The sequence below is a fragment of the Macaca fascicularis genome, chromosome 8 (genome assembly GCF_037993035.2).
Source record: "Macaca fascicularis isolate 582-1 chromosome 8, T2T-MFA8v1.1".
Lineage (NCBI taxonomy): Eukaryota > Metazoa > Chordata > Mammalia > Primates > Cercopithecidae > Macaca > Macaca fascicularis.
The window spans coordinates 98,198,845-98,212,468 of NC_088382.1; the positions used below are offsets into that span (position 1 = coordinate 98,198,845).

At 34.4% G+C, this 13,624-nt stretch overlaps 1 long non-coding RNA gene across 2 annotated transcripts in view; it reads left to right on the top strand.

Annotated features, from left to right (window-relative positions):
• The window catches only part of LOC102139191 (uncharacterized), a 558,779-nt gene that overhangs the window by 175,441 nt on the left and 369,714 nt on the right, over nt 1-13,624 (top strand). The window lies entirely within an intron of this gene.

Consider the following 13,624-nt stretch of genomic DNA (forward strand, 5'->3'; position numbering starts at 1 on the left):
AACAGTAAGCTCCTAAGCTTGTACAAAGGCTGGATTCACTCCACTATAATCGAATGGTAATTTAAAGACAACAATTAGACCAAGAATTTAATGTCACTAATTTTCAAAATTAAATAGTTTAAGCTCAATTTGATTTTGCTAGATATTTAACAAAACGTATGGCTCAACTTCATAACCTATATGTGTGTATATCTACATCTGTATTTATATATATCATAGTTAGGATTTGAGGATCTTAACATATGTATAAATAAGTATATATAAATTCCAATTTTAAATATTAGAATTGCTGAATTTACCTTCATACTCTTTACAAAACTTAAAACATTATGAATGTAGAGAAATTCACCAGAGCTCATTGCCTATTTGATGGCCATAACTTATTATAAGTCTTCAAATATGTACTTTTATAGTGAGTTGAAAATTTTGTATAATTTCATTTATTAAGAATTCCAGTTTAAGTGTAAAGGTACAAGGTAGTGAGAAGGAAACACTACACCTCAGATAATTGCTTATTTCCAGGTGGATTTTAACATATAAAGTTAATAAATATTTAAATGAAACGAAGTTTATAGGTGACCTTTAGTAAGTGGGGAAATTAACAGGACTTTCTTCTTCATCTTCAAACTCTTCAGAAGCAGCAACAGGGCTAGTTAATTCAACTCCCAACTGTTCTGAAAGCTGGGTTTTTTTTCTTCTTCTTTTTTTTTAACCTTCTCTTCTAAGAGAATATTGTTCTTCACTTCTTCCTTGTAATTATACTTAAGATCTTCAATTTCTTTGAAAAATGAAGGATAAAAATTTTGGAGTTCTTTTTTCAGCTTTTTATACCCTCCTAATAGAAACATTATCTTTAAAAGTTGCATATAGGAAATATACATATTTTAGGCTTAAACTAAGAGATTTCTGTAAATATAAAGGCCAACATATTCCTGAATGGTCAAATACAGCTATAAATGCAGAAATATTAAGATTTTTGTTTGTTCCATTGTACAGTGTAAATAACTAAGTTGTTAACTGTCAAGTCCAATCATCTATTATGTAAGTTGTGTTCTAGTCTTTGACTAAAATTTATCAACTCTTATAGGGGGATTTAATCTTTCTCTAAAAGCACATAAGATCCTTTCAATAGAGTAATCAGTCAAGAAGATTTTGTAATTCATAACATTGAAGTTAGTCTGGTTAAGAGTTTTGGTTTAGACTTCATTTATATTTTCATTACAAATATCTAATTTTTAATGAATAATGATCAACTTTTTATAAAGTTATTAGTATGATCAGGGAAACCTTTGGGACTTCTGCCAGTTAGGCATATGGAAAAGAGAGAATTCAAGCCTTAGTGACTGTTTAGAGTCACTAGCTAATGGTGATCACTAGCTAATGCTTATATCCATGCCTTTTTGTCCTGTTTACCGTCTTCAAGGGGGTAAAACATAGCAAATACATTTTTTAAGGGAACTATAACTTAAGATTCCTGAAAATAATTTCAAAACAAATTAAAGACAATGTTGCCAATGTGACCCAAAACTTAAGAACATACTAATGGCATATATTTGTTAAAATTAAAAAATAAATTTACTATTTAATCCTAAAAAAACTGAGATCATGTCCTTTGCAGGGACATGAATGGAGCTGAAGGCCATTATCCTAGGCAAACTAATGCAGGAACAGAAAACCAAATACCCATGTTCTCACTTATAAGTGGGAGCTAAATTAGGAGAACACATTGACACATAGCAGGCAACAACACACACTGGGGCCTATCAGAGGGTGGAAGGTGGGAAGAAGGAGAGAATCAGGAAAAATAACTTATGGGTACTAGGCTTAATACTTGGATGATGAAACGATCTGTACAAAAAAACCCTGTGCCACAAATTTACCTGTGTAACAAACCTGCACGTGTACTCCCGAACTTAAAATAAAAGTTAAAAAAAAATCCTAAATTAAGTATTCAAATTATGAAGCTAGAAAATGAATAGTAAAAATAAAGAAAAGGCAACTGGAAGGTATAAAGTATGAAATAGATAGAAAGACAAAGAGATAAATGTACTAAAAACCTGAAGATCACCACTTTTTAAATATTAAAAGATATAAACCAATTATAGCTGTCAAAATGATGTTTGAGTATAAAACTTTTGTAACATCATGTGCCAATAAGTATGAGAATACAGATTTTTCCCAGCAAAATATAAGCAATTAAATTGATCCCAGAAATGAATAAAAACTTGAATAATCTAAGAACCACAGAAGAAATCAGAAAGTGATTAAAAGGTATATTATTTTAAATACACTGAAGCCATATGATATTTTACTGAGATATGAAAAGGCCTTAAACTATATATTTCAACATTTTAAAACAATGTAGACTGTAGAAAAGACAAAAATGATTGGTTATGTTATGTTAATTGATATAAAATCTTATTTATTGTAATAAGAAAAGTACATATTAAGTTAGGTAAAAGATTGAAATATTAGCAAATTAAGTCCAGTGATATATTCTGAGTGCTACTTCTCGTGCATAGGACTGTGTTTGGCACACATTAAGTGATCTATAAGTATTGGTTGATTAAAAAATAAACCTTTAATTTATTGGAATAGGAGCAGTAGCCACATATGATTATTAGGAAACATATTATCTGCAAAGAAACTTTTACAATATAGTGTTAGTATAATCACACATTTATGATTATGTCAGTTTATATGGAAACATATAGAAAATTATTGAAGGATACATACCAAGTTATTAAAATTAGGTACAGGAGACATGTTCAATGAGTGTGTATTATTTTAGTTCTTAAACATGTAGTAACATAATTCTAAAAAATTACTATCTGGAAAAAACTTATGACTAGATAATTGACTCCAGAAAGAGAATACAGAGTTGCAAGAATGAGTGAGCTGAGGAAAGAGCCCTAGACATACCAACACTGGTGAGACTAGCCGACTATTATCTGCTACTTATGTCTAATTTTTCTGGTTCTTAACTCAATATATAATACACATTTTGTCAAGCTTGAAATTCTGAGTTCTTTCACTTTTAAAAATACCTTATCCAATAAACAACCAAATTCTGTCATATTTACTTCTTAAATATTCTCAAAGTCATTCATCTTTCCTTTTCATTGCCTCTGCCCTGTCTTAACACACAATTCATACTTTTCAGTCCTATTTTACAACCTCTGCAAAGATTTCAATTTTGCCTTCCTCCCATGCATTTTCTGAACCATAGTCATAAGTTTCCTTATATTAAGTCTGAAATAGAACTCTTGATATTTTGCCCCTGGGCACATTATAGCTCCTGTCTTCTTCAATTCAGTAAGTGGTTCTACCATCCACTCAGTCATAGCCAGAAAACACCCCTTTCCACAGTCTGCTCTAGTTCAAAATACATTTGTTTTGAATTTATCCCAACTCTTGTCATCTCTATTGTTACCACCTCAGTTCAATTTTACAGGGCACTGAGTTGCTCCTTGCACTGCATCCACCTTTATAACTAACTACCTTTTCCTCTTCCCCAACTTCTGCATTATGCCAGATAGCTCTAGTAAGGAAATTGCATCAATATGCCAGTTTACACAATTTCAAATGTGTGGTCTCGAGCTCCAGGTAGACATCCAGTGCTATTCAGAAATTTGTCTACATGTCATGTTCAAAGATTTTTTTCTAATTTACTAAAAAATCATTTACAAAAGTTTTGTTGACCATTGCAATGAACATCTACTCGAGGATCAATACTGGCTTTACTTTCTTTTTCAGAGAGCCATTAGTCAGGAATTTTATTAATTTCTTGTTCATCTCAGCGCCCAGCTATTCATATCAACATATCTACATTTTCAACTTTTCTTACCCCTTCCTTTTTTTGTTTTTGTTTTTGTTTTTTGAGACTGAGTCTTGCTCTGTTGACCAGGCTGGAGTACAGTGGCACGATCTTGGCTCACTGCAAGCTCCCGGGTTCACATCATTCTCCTGCCTCAGCCACCCGAGTAGCTGGGACTACAGGCACCCGCCACCACACCTGGCTAATTTTTTTGTATTTTTAGTAGATACAGAGTTTCACTGTGTTAGCCAAGATGGTCTCGATCTCCTGATTTCATGATCCACCCACCTCGGTCTCCCAAAGTGCTGGGATTATAGGTGTGAGCCACCGTGCCCAGCCACCCCTTCCTTCTTTAAAGTATCAAAGTATACACTGTCTATTGGTTGGATACTATTCTGACCCTCTGGGACTTTGAAACTTCAATTTATACCCTATCACTGCAATATCAGTAAACATGTCCTCCTCAGAAGATGCTTCCCCTCCTAAGGGGAAGAGACTCAAGTCTCTTCCATAAAAACTTTTACACACAATACATCTGTTACTTTCACACACACACATTCACCTGCTGTGTCCCTCACACACACACGTACACACACACACGTACACACACGTGTATACTGCATTCTCATAAAACTGTTATCTGTTACTTTCACTAACATACATTCTCCTGCTTTCTGTCTCTCTCACACACACACACACAGACACACACGCATATTCTGCATTCTCATAAAACTGCTCACAATGTGTCCTCTTCTAAGTCCCTCCTTGTTTTCAATAAATAAGCTTTGAAAATTTATTTCTTCTTATAATTGTTTACACTTCCCCATTAAAGAACTTTGGTCACCTGGTCACATTTTCACTTTCTTAATTATATTGAAGATATTTTCAGCTATCTATGTATGGCTAGCCAGTTTTCTCAACACCATTTAATAAATAGGGAATCTTTTCCCCATTTCTTGTTTTTGTCAGGTTTGTCAAAGATCAGATGGTTGTAAATGTGTGGTGTTATTTCTGAGGCCTCTTTTCTATTCCATTGGTCTATCTCTCTGTTTTGGTACCAGTACCATGCTGTTTTGGTTATTGTAGCCTTGCAGTATATGGTAGGCTGATGTAGCCTGATGTAGCCTGATGTAGCGTGATGCCTCCAGCTTTGTTCTTTTTGCTTAGGAGTGTCTTGGCAATGTGGGCTCTTTTTTGGTTCCATATGAACTGTAAAGTAGTTTTTCTTTTTCCAATTCTGTGAAGAAAGTCATTGGTAGCTTGAGGGGGATGGCATTGAATCTATAAATTACCTTGGGAAGTATGACCATTTGTCACGATATTGATTCTTCCTATCCATGAGCATGGAATCTTCTTCCACTTGTTTGTGTCCTCTTTCATGTTGTTGAGCAGTGGTTTGTAGTTCTCCTTGAAGAGTTCCTTCACATCCCTTGTAAGATGGATTCATAGATATTTTATTCTCTTTGTAGCAATTGTGAATGGGAGTTCACTCATGATTTGACTGTCTGTCTACTATTGGTTTACAGGAATGCTCCCTTCCTTACACCTTATACAAAAATTAACTCAAGATGGATTAAAGACTTAAATGTTAGACCTAAAACCGTAAAAACCCTAGAAGAAAACCTAGGTAATACCATTCAGGACATAGGCATGGGCAAGGACTTCATGACTAAACCACTAAAAACAATGCCAACAAAAGCCAAAATAGACAAATGGGATCTAATTAACCTAAAGAACTTCTGCACAGCAAAAGAAACTACTGTCAGAGTGAACAGGCAACCTACAGAATAGGAGAAAATTTTTGCAATCTACCCATCTGACAAAGGACTAATATCCAGAATCTACAAAGAACTTAAACAAATTTACAAGAAAAAAACAAACAACCCCATCAAAAAGTGGGCAAAGGATATGAACAGACATTTCTCAAAAGAAGACATTGATACAGCCAACAGACACATGAAAAAATGCTCATCACTGGTCATCAGAGAAATGCAAATCAAAACCACAATGAGATACCATCTCACACCAGTTAGAATGCTGATCATTAAAAAGTCAGGTAACAACAGATGCTGGAGAGGATGTGAAGAAATAGGAACACTTTTACACTGTTGGTGGGAGTGTAAACTAGTTCAACCATTGTGGAAGATAGTGTGGTGATTCCTCAAGGATCTAGAACTTGAAATACCATTTGACCCAGTGATCCCATTACTGGGTATATACCCAAAGGATTATAAATCATGCTGCTATAAAGACATGCACATGTATGTTTATTGCAGCACTATTCACAATAGCAAAGACTTGGAACCAACCCAAATGTCCATCAATGATAGACTGGATTAAGAAAATGTGGCATATATACACCATGGAATACTATGCAGCCATAAAAAAGAATGAGTTCATTTCCTTTGTAGGGACATGGATGAAGCTGGAAACCATTATTCTCAGCAAACTATCGTAAGGACAGAAAACCAAACATCACATCATCTCACTCATAGGTGGGAATTGAACAATGAGAACACTTGGACACAGGGCAGGGAACATCACACATGGGGGCCTGTCGTGGGGTGGGGGGCAGGGGGAAGGATAGCATTAGGAGAAATACCTAATGTAAATGACGAGTTAATGGGTGCAGTAAACCAACATGACACATGTATACCTATGTAACAAACCTGCACGTTGTGCACATGTACCCTAGAGCTTAAAGTACAATTAAAAAAAAAAAACTTTTCAACAAGGTCATCAATAAAGTAATTGAGACATACAATGCGCTGTTTAAATTTGTTTTACTTTTTACATGAACACATGTTGAATCTCTTACCTTCTATTTCAACCATAGCATCACCCTGCTGACTTTTCTAAATTTAAAAACAATGTTGACTTTTTATATTTAAAAATGGAGTTGTAGTTTTTTTCTTCAATGTCGGTATGGCGCATGTTTATTAAGTGTTATTGGGGAAGCAGACATAAATAAAATCGTCATCACTTTATGTGAAAAATGAAATGAGTTGGAATATTTACTCAACAAAGTGCACGTGATAGTGATTAGCTATGTATTAATGTATTTATTGAATGAAAAAATGGTAAAATATCAATATTACTGTATTGATGATGATTATAGAACTGTGATGCTCAATTTTAAGATAAAAAATAAAAATATAAATGGTAGATTGAATAGATATATATATACACATATATATGATAGTAGATCAAAATTTAATTAATGTATCTGCTTAAGATATAATAATAGTAATAATAATGCTATGAATTACATGCGCAGCAAATATTTCATCTAATGTTCACTGCAACCCTATGAGGTAGGTGATATTACTAGCTCCATTTTGCAAATGAGGAAACTGAGTCAAAAATGGCTAAGAAATATGTCAAGGCTACATGGTTAGTCACCAGTAGAGCAGATAGGTTATGTAAACATTGTGACAAAAACATATGGTTCAAAATGATGGTATCTGCTGATAGAAGATACACACAGAGAAAATAAACACTTGGAATAGAAAACAACAGACCTACAAATTGCAACTCCTTTTTTGGCTGCTAAAGTATTTTATAAGAATGGTGATCATACAGGATTCTCAATCCTAATTATATTTCTTTAAAGCTTTGTGAGTTTTATGCTGTTAAATTAACACTACATTTTATTCAGTAAACAAAACTAATATTAAGCAAGCCTTTGTAATATCAATGTTCCTTGTAGGAAATTTAGAAAATTGCTGAAAATCTTAAAGAAGAAAATTAAAAATTTGTAACCTCATAAGTATCCCTTACAAATTGCAGCAATTTTTCTTTCTAGCTCCTCATATATAATATATACTTTAATATTTTTAGAAGCTGATAACTACTGATTTCTCATCATTATGAATATGTATTTTTGAATTATCCTAGTTGATAATTAAAAGTTTTCTTTTATCTCTACCCTGAGTATTGTAAAGCATTAGGATTCTGGTACCTGGAAGTAAGCTGAAGATAGATAGAGATTTGCAAGTTGTTGGCATGTAGTTGACATTTGAAATCATAACAATAGATGAATGTTTTCCAGGGACAATATGCAGAGAGATAAAAGAAGAAGGCCAAAAAGAGATTCTGAGGAGGTGACAACACCTAATAAGCTAGTGGAAGGGGAGACATCCTCCATGAACACCAAGACAAGGGGCCTGGAAACAGGAGAAAAATATAGACATGGTTTCTAAATAAGGGAGAAGTAAGTGCAGATGCTCCTCGACTTATGATAGGGCTACATCCTGATTAACTCAACATAACTTGAAAATATTATAAGTTGGAGATGCATTTAATACACCTAAACTGCTGAACATCATCACTTAGCCTAGTCTATGTTAAACATGCTCAGATTTACATCAATCTACAGTTGGGCAAAATCATCTAATACAATGCCTATTTTATATTTAAGTGTTGATTATTTCATCTAATTTACTGTAGACTGTACTGAAAGTGAAAAACAGAATGGTAGTATGGTACTCAAAGTACAGTTTCTACTGAATATGTATCACTTTCTTACCATAATAAAGTTGAAAAGTCTTGTTATACCATCCTATGTCAGAGACTGTCTGTAATGAATGACAAAGACTCAAAAGTATCAAATGCTACAGAGAAATCAATTAATATAGAGATCATAAAGTAATATTGATTGGACTCAGAAAGTAGGCATTTATCATCAATCTTGTCAGAAAATTTTTGCTAGAGTTGGAGAGACTCTGGGATGGGTGTGAAGTTAGAAACTATAACTGAATATGAGATGAGAAAGTGAAGAAGTCCTGTGGACCTGACTTGAAATAGAGAGGAGGACTTAGAAACGGCAGGAAGTATTTGTGATAGATGACACTGCCATTGGTAAATCAATCAATATTTTTAACCAGACTATTATGAACTCCAGGCAATTCAGCATACATAATCATCATCCTATTCAAACTAACAAAAGACCAAAGATGTAAATAGAAACAATTTTTATATAAATAATTTGTATTTTCCATCTACTACATATTTAAATTTCAACCAATACAACATTCTGAATATTTTCTGATCAGGAAATTTTAGTCAGTTATCATTGGGCTGATTGTCTAATGATACATGATATTTCATTTAGAAAAAATATTAGCAAAACACACATTTATTTCTTTATCTTTAATAGAATCTACTTTGAAAGGAGGAAAACATTCTTTATCTGGTTAGAATTGCTCTATAATTTTGTGCTCTAGTTTTTGGCAATAATGAAGAAAAGCTTTGTGAAAGCCTATGATTATTGGAGTTTTATGAGGACAAATCATGACTGATAATTTGAGGCTATTAGGTCCTTTTCATCTTGATAATTATCAGGTATTTAATATTTTGTGAACATTTCCAAATTAATCATTAATTAGTCCATTTTTGCAAGTCAGGTCAATCCTAGTACGTATTTTAGGCCTGTGTGGCGGTTCATGCCTGTAATCCCAGCACTTTGGGAGGCCCAGGCGGATGGATCACCTGAGGCCAGGAGTTTGAGACCAGCCTGGCCAAAATGGTGAAACCCTGTCACTACTGAAAACACAAAAATTAGCCGCCTATGGTGGCACATGCCTGTAATCCCAGCTACTCAGGAGGCTGAGGCAGGAGAATCGCTTGAACCCAGGAGATGCAGGTTGCAGTGAGCTGAGATCACGCCACTGCACTCCAGTCTGGGCAGCAGAGTGAGACTCTGCCTCAAAACAAAAAACAAAAAACAAAAAAACAAAAAGAAAACATGCCAAGGCAAATGACAAGCCTTTCGTAGAACTCCTTAGAGTAGATGTTCGGGAGATATTCAATACTAAAGAATAAATCAGTACTCAGTGCTGTGAAAGTTTAATAAACTTCTCCCTAACATTGTTCAGGACACTTCTGAAAAGTTTGTGGAATATTTCTGAATTAGCTTGAAAGATTGTGAGTCAAAGATGAGAATCTTTATAAAAACTGTGAACTTCACATTGCAAACATTTTTTTTTTAAAGCAGCAATAATAGACACCACTGAGCTGGTGCTATATAAACAGACTTTACAGAGTTGAAGAGGGAGAATATTTTGGTTATTTTAAACACAATGCTAAGGCAATGAATACAGTGCAAAGTGCAGAAGAGGGATTGAAAATACTTTAGAATTGCTAGAGTACTGTTAATGGAGTTAGAATTACTAGAGTACTGTTGGAATGCATACAGTATGGCAGAATGACTCTTATTGTGGAAAATTTTAATTTTCATCACTGTTAAAGAAAATCAAAAAACTCAAAAACAACCTAAGTGATTTTAAAATATGTGGTTATTTCTTTCTTTCTTTTCTTATTCCTCTACTTAGGGTTAACACCCAAGTCCTTAGGTGCCAAGATCAATAAATCCCTTTCCAGGCCGGGAACAGTGGATCACGCCTGTAATCCCAGCACTTCGGGATGCCAAGGCAGGCTGATCACCTGAAGTCAGGAGTTCGAGACCAGCCTGGCCAACATGATGAAACCCCATCTCTACTAAAAATTCAAAAAATTAGCCAGATATGGTGGCAGGCACCTGTAGTCCCAGCTACTTGGGAGGCTGAGGCAGGAGAATCACTTGAACCCAGGAGATGGAGGTTGCAGTGAGCTGAGATTGCCCACTGCACTCCAGCCTGGGCAACAGAGTGAAACTCCATTTCAAAAATAAAATTAAAAATAAAATTAAATAAAATAAATCCCCTTCCAGTTCTCATATTAATTACTCTGCTTTTCAATACTTTCTTTACTATCGGAGCACAGATTGTTTTTTCTTGTGTACTTGATTGTATCTCTAAACAATTGAAAAAAGATGTACTTCTTCTGGGATTATTAGTTGCACCTAGGGGATAGTTTTCAGGTTTTATATGCTTGGTGCAAAAGTAATTGCAGTTTTTGCTGCAATTATTTTCTGCAAGTAATGGCAAGAACCACAATTACTTTTTCAGCAACCTAATATTAATCTGCCATATTACTGTAACCAGAAGACAGTGAGTGTTTTTAAACATGAAAAGTATAATTTTATAATGACTTAAGTACCTTGTTCAATTCTATTTTTAATACTTGGTTATTTCAATTGTTTAGTTTTAAAAATTTAGAATATTTTCAATCTTTAGCTATTATGAAAAAGTCCATAATGAACATCTTCAGATGCTGCAAACTACTGAGAATATTTCCTGTATGGAAACTGAGACTACCTAGTAACCAACCTGAAAGTATGGTTTTCTTCTCATGGAAATAGATGCAATTAGCAGGTGTTACCATTGTTCTTAGAGAAAGTATGCCAGGATCTGTGTATTATTTTCAAATAATAGTTTGCATAGTTGCAATGAGAGAGTAGAACTCATTGCAATTATGAGTCATCTTTGCTTGACTTACTGATGTATGTGTACTCATCTATTTTGCTTATACAAAATAGGAAAATTTTTGTTTCTTATTGTCCTGAATAAGTTATTTTTTTCAAATTTTCAAGTTGTGATCAGAAGTCATGAGATTTATTTATTCACAAAGTAAAAAAATGAAGCAAAAATATGGATTCCCACTTTCATACCTCTGGGAATTGACACATGGCTATTCTTACAGGGACTAAGCATCAGGCCTTGACAGCCATCCTTACTGATTGGCACCATTATGATCATGAGATAGCTTAATCTTCAGTAGGGATCCACAGCTATAGCTGTGGGCCAGTCCCAGCCTACTTTCTGTTTTTGTAGGACTATTGAGTTAAGAAAAATTCTTAAATTTTTAGAGGACTGAAAGAAACACAAAGAACAATAATATTTCATGAAATAAGAAAATGAGACGATTATTCTAAGTGAAGTAACTCAGAAATGGAAAACCAAACATCGTATATTCTCATTCATAATCAGGAGCTAAGCTATGAGGACGCAAAGACATAAGAATGATATAATGGACTTTGGGTACTTGGGTGAACGGGTGGGAGGGAGGTGAGGAACAAAAGACTACACATTGGGCACAGTGTACACTGCTTGGATGATGCATGCACCAAAATCTCAGAAATCACCATTAAAGAAATGTATCCATGTAACCAAACACCACCTATTTCACAGAAACCTAATGAAATAAAAGATAAATTTAAAAATAAATAAATAAATAATAAAAACCAATAAAATAATAAGAAAGAAAATCATATGATATTCAAATTCCAGAGTCCATAAACAAAGTGTTATTGGAACACAGCCATACTTATTTATTTTCATATTGCCTATGGCTGCTTTTTCACCACACTGCCTGTATTGAGTAGCTGCCACAGGGACCTTCTGACCTGCAAAGGTAAAGAGGTTTACTATTTACTAAAAAGTTAGACCATTTACTAAAAAGTGTGCTGCTCACTGTTCTACTTTAACTATTGGTCCTCATGTCCTTGAAGACTCTGACTATGAGGAAGTGGTAGGAATAGAAATATTAATACCTTGCATGATTACTATCAGGACGTGAAGTGTAAGTGAAACCGTTTATTTAACTGACCTCAGTTTCTCCCTACAGTCATGTGGGTTTTAATCTGTTGTGATCACAAAAATTAAAATGCAGGAGAGCACTGAAGATAAACAGCAAAAATGACATGTACTAAAAACATGTCCTTGAGCTAATTTGATCGTTTCCTTAACCTAATTTTATGCACACATGTAAGGTATTAAAACATGTTGTGCCATTCTTATTTGTAAAAATAGGGTCAATTTTCATATCCAATTGAAGACTTTAAAAAGTACTATTTTCCCACACCCATGGCAAAATGCTTGTGTTTGTATCTGTTTCTGTGTGTGTGTATTATATACATATATTTACATGTGTGTATACATTCTTATGTGTGTATACATTCTTATGTGTGTATATATACAATATACATTCTAATTTGAAAGTTGAAAAGCTTTGTCAAGTGCTCAATTCCACTTCTTATGTATGTGTTCATCTACATTTCTTCTTTAATTTTTAATTTTATTTTAAGTTCTGGGATACATGTGCAGAACGTGCAGGTTTGTTACATAGGTATACATGTGTCTTGGTGGTTTGCTACACCTATCAACGCATCATCTAGGTTTTAAGCCCCACATGCATTAGGTATTTGTCCTATTGCTGTCCCTTCTCTTGCCCTCTAGCCCCCAACATGCCCCAGTGTGTGATGTTCTCCTCCCTGTGTCCTTGTGTTCTCATTGTTCAACTCCCACTTATGAGTGAGAGCATGCGGTGTTTGGTTTTCTGTTCCTGTATTAATTTGCCGAGAATGATGGCTCCCAGCTTCATCCATGCCCCTGGAAAGGACATGAGCTCATTCTTTTTTATGGCTGCATAATTCCATGGTGTATATGTGCCACATTTTCTTTATCCAGTCTATCATTGATGGGCATTTGGGTTGGTTCCAACTCTTTGCTATTGTAAATAGTGCTGCAATAAATATATGTGTACATGTGTCTTTATAGTAGAATGACTTATAATCATAATGGGATTGCTGGGTCAAATGTTATTTCTGGTTCTAGATCCTTGAGGAATCACCACACTGTCTTCCACAATGATTGAACTAATTTACACTCCCACCAACAGCGTGAAAGCATTCCTATTCCTCCACAGCCTTGCCAGCATCTGACTTTTTAATAATCGCCATTCTAACTGGCATGAGATGCTATCTCATTGTGGTTTTTGATTTGCATTTCTCTAATGACCAGTGATAGTGAGCTTGTTTTCACATGTTTGTTGGCCACATAAATGTCTTCTTTTGAGAACTGTATGTTCATATCTTTCACCCACTTTTTGATGGGGTTATTTGTTTTTTTCTTGCAAATTTGTTTAAGT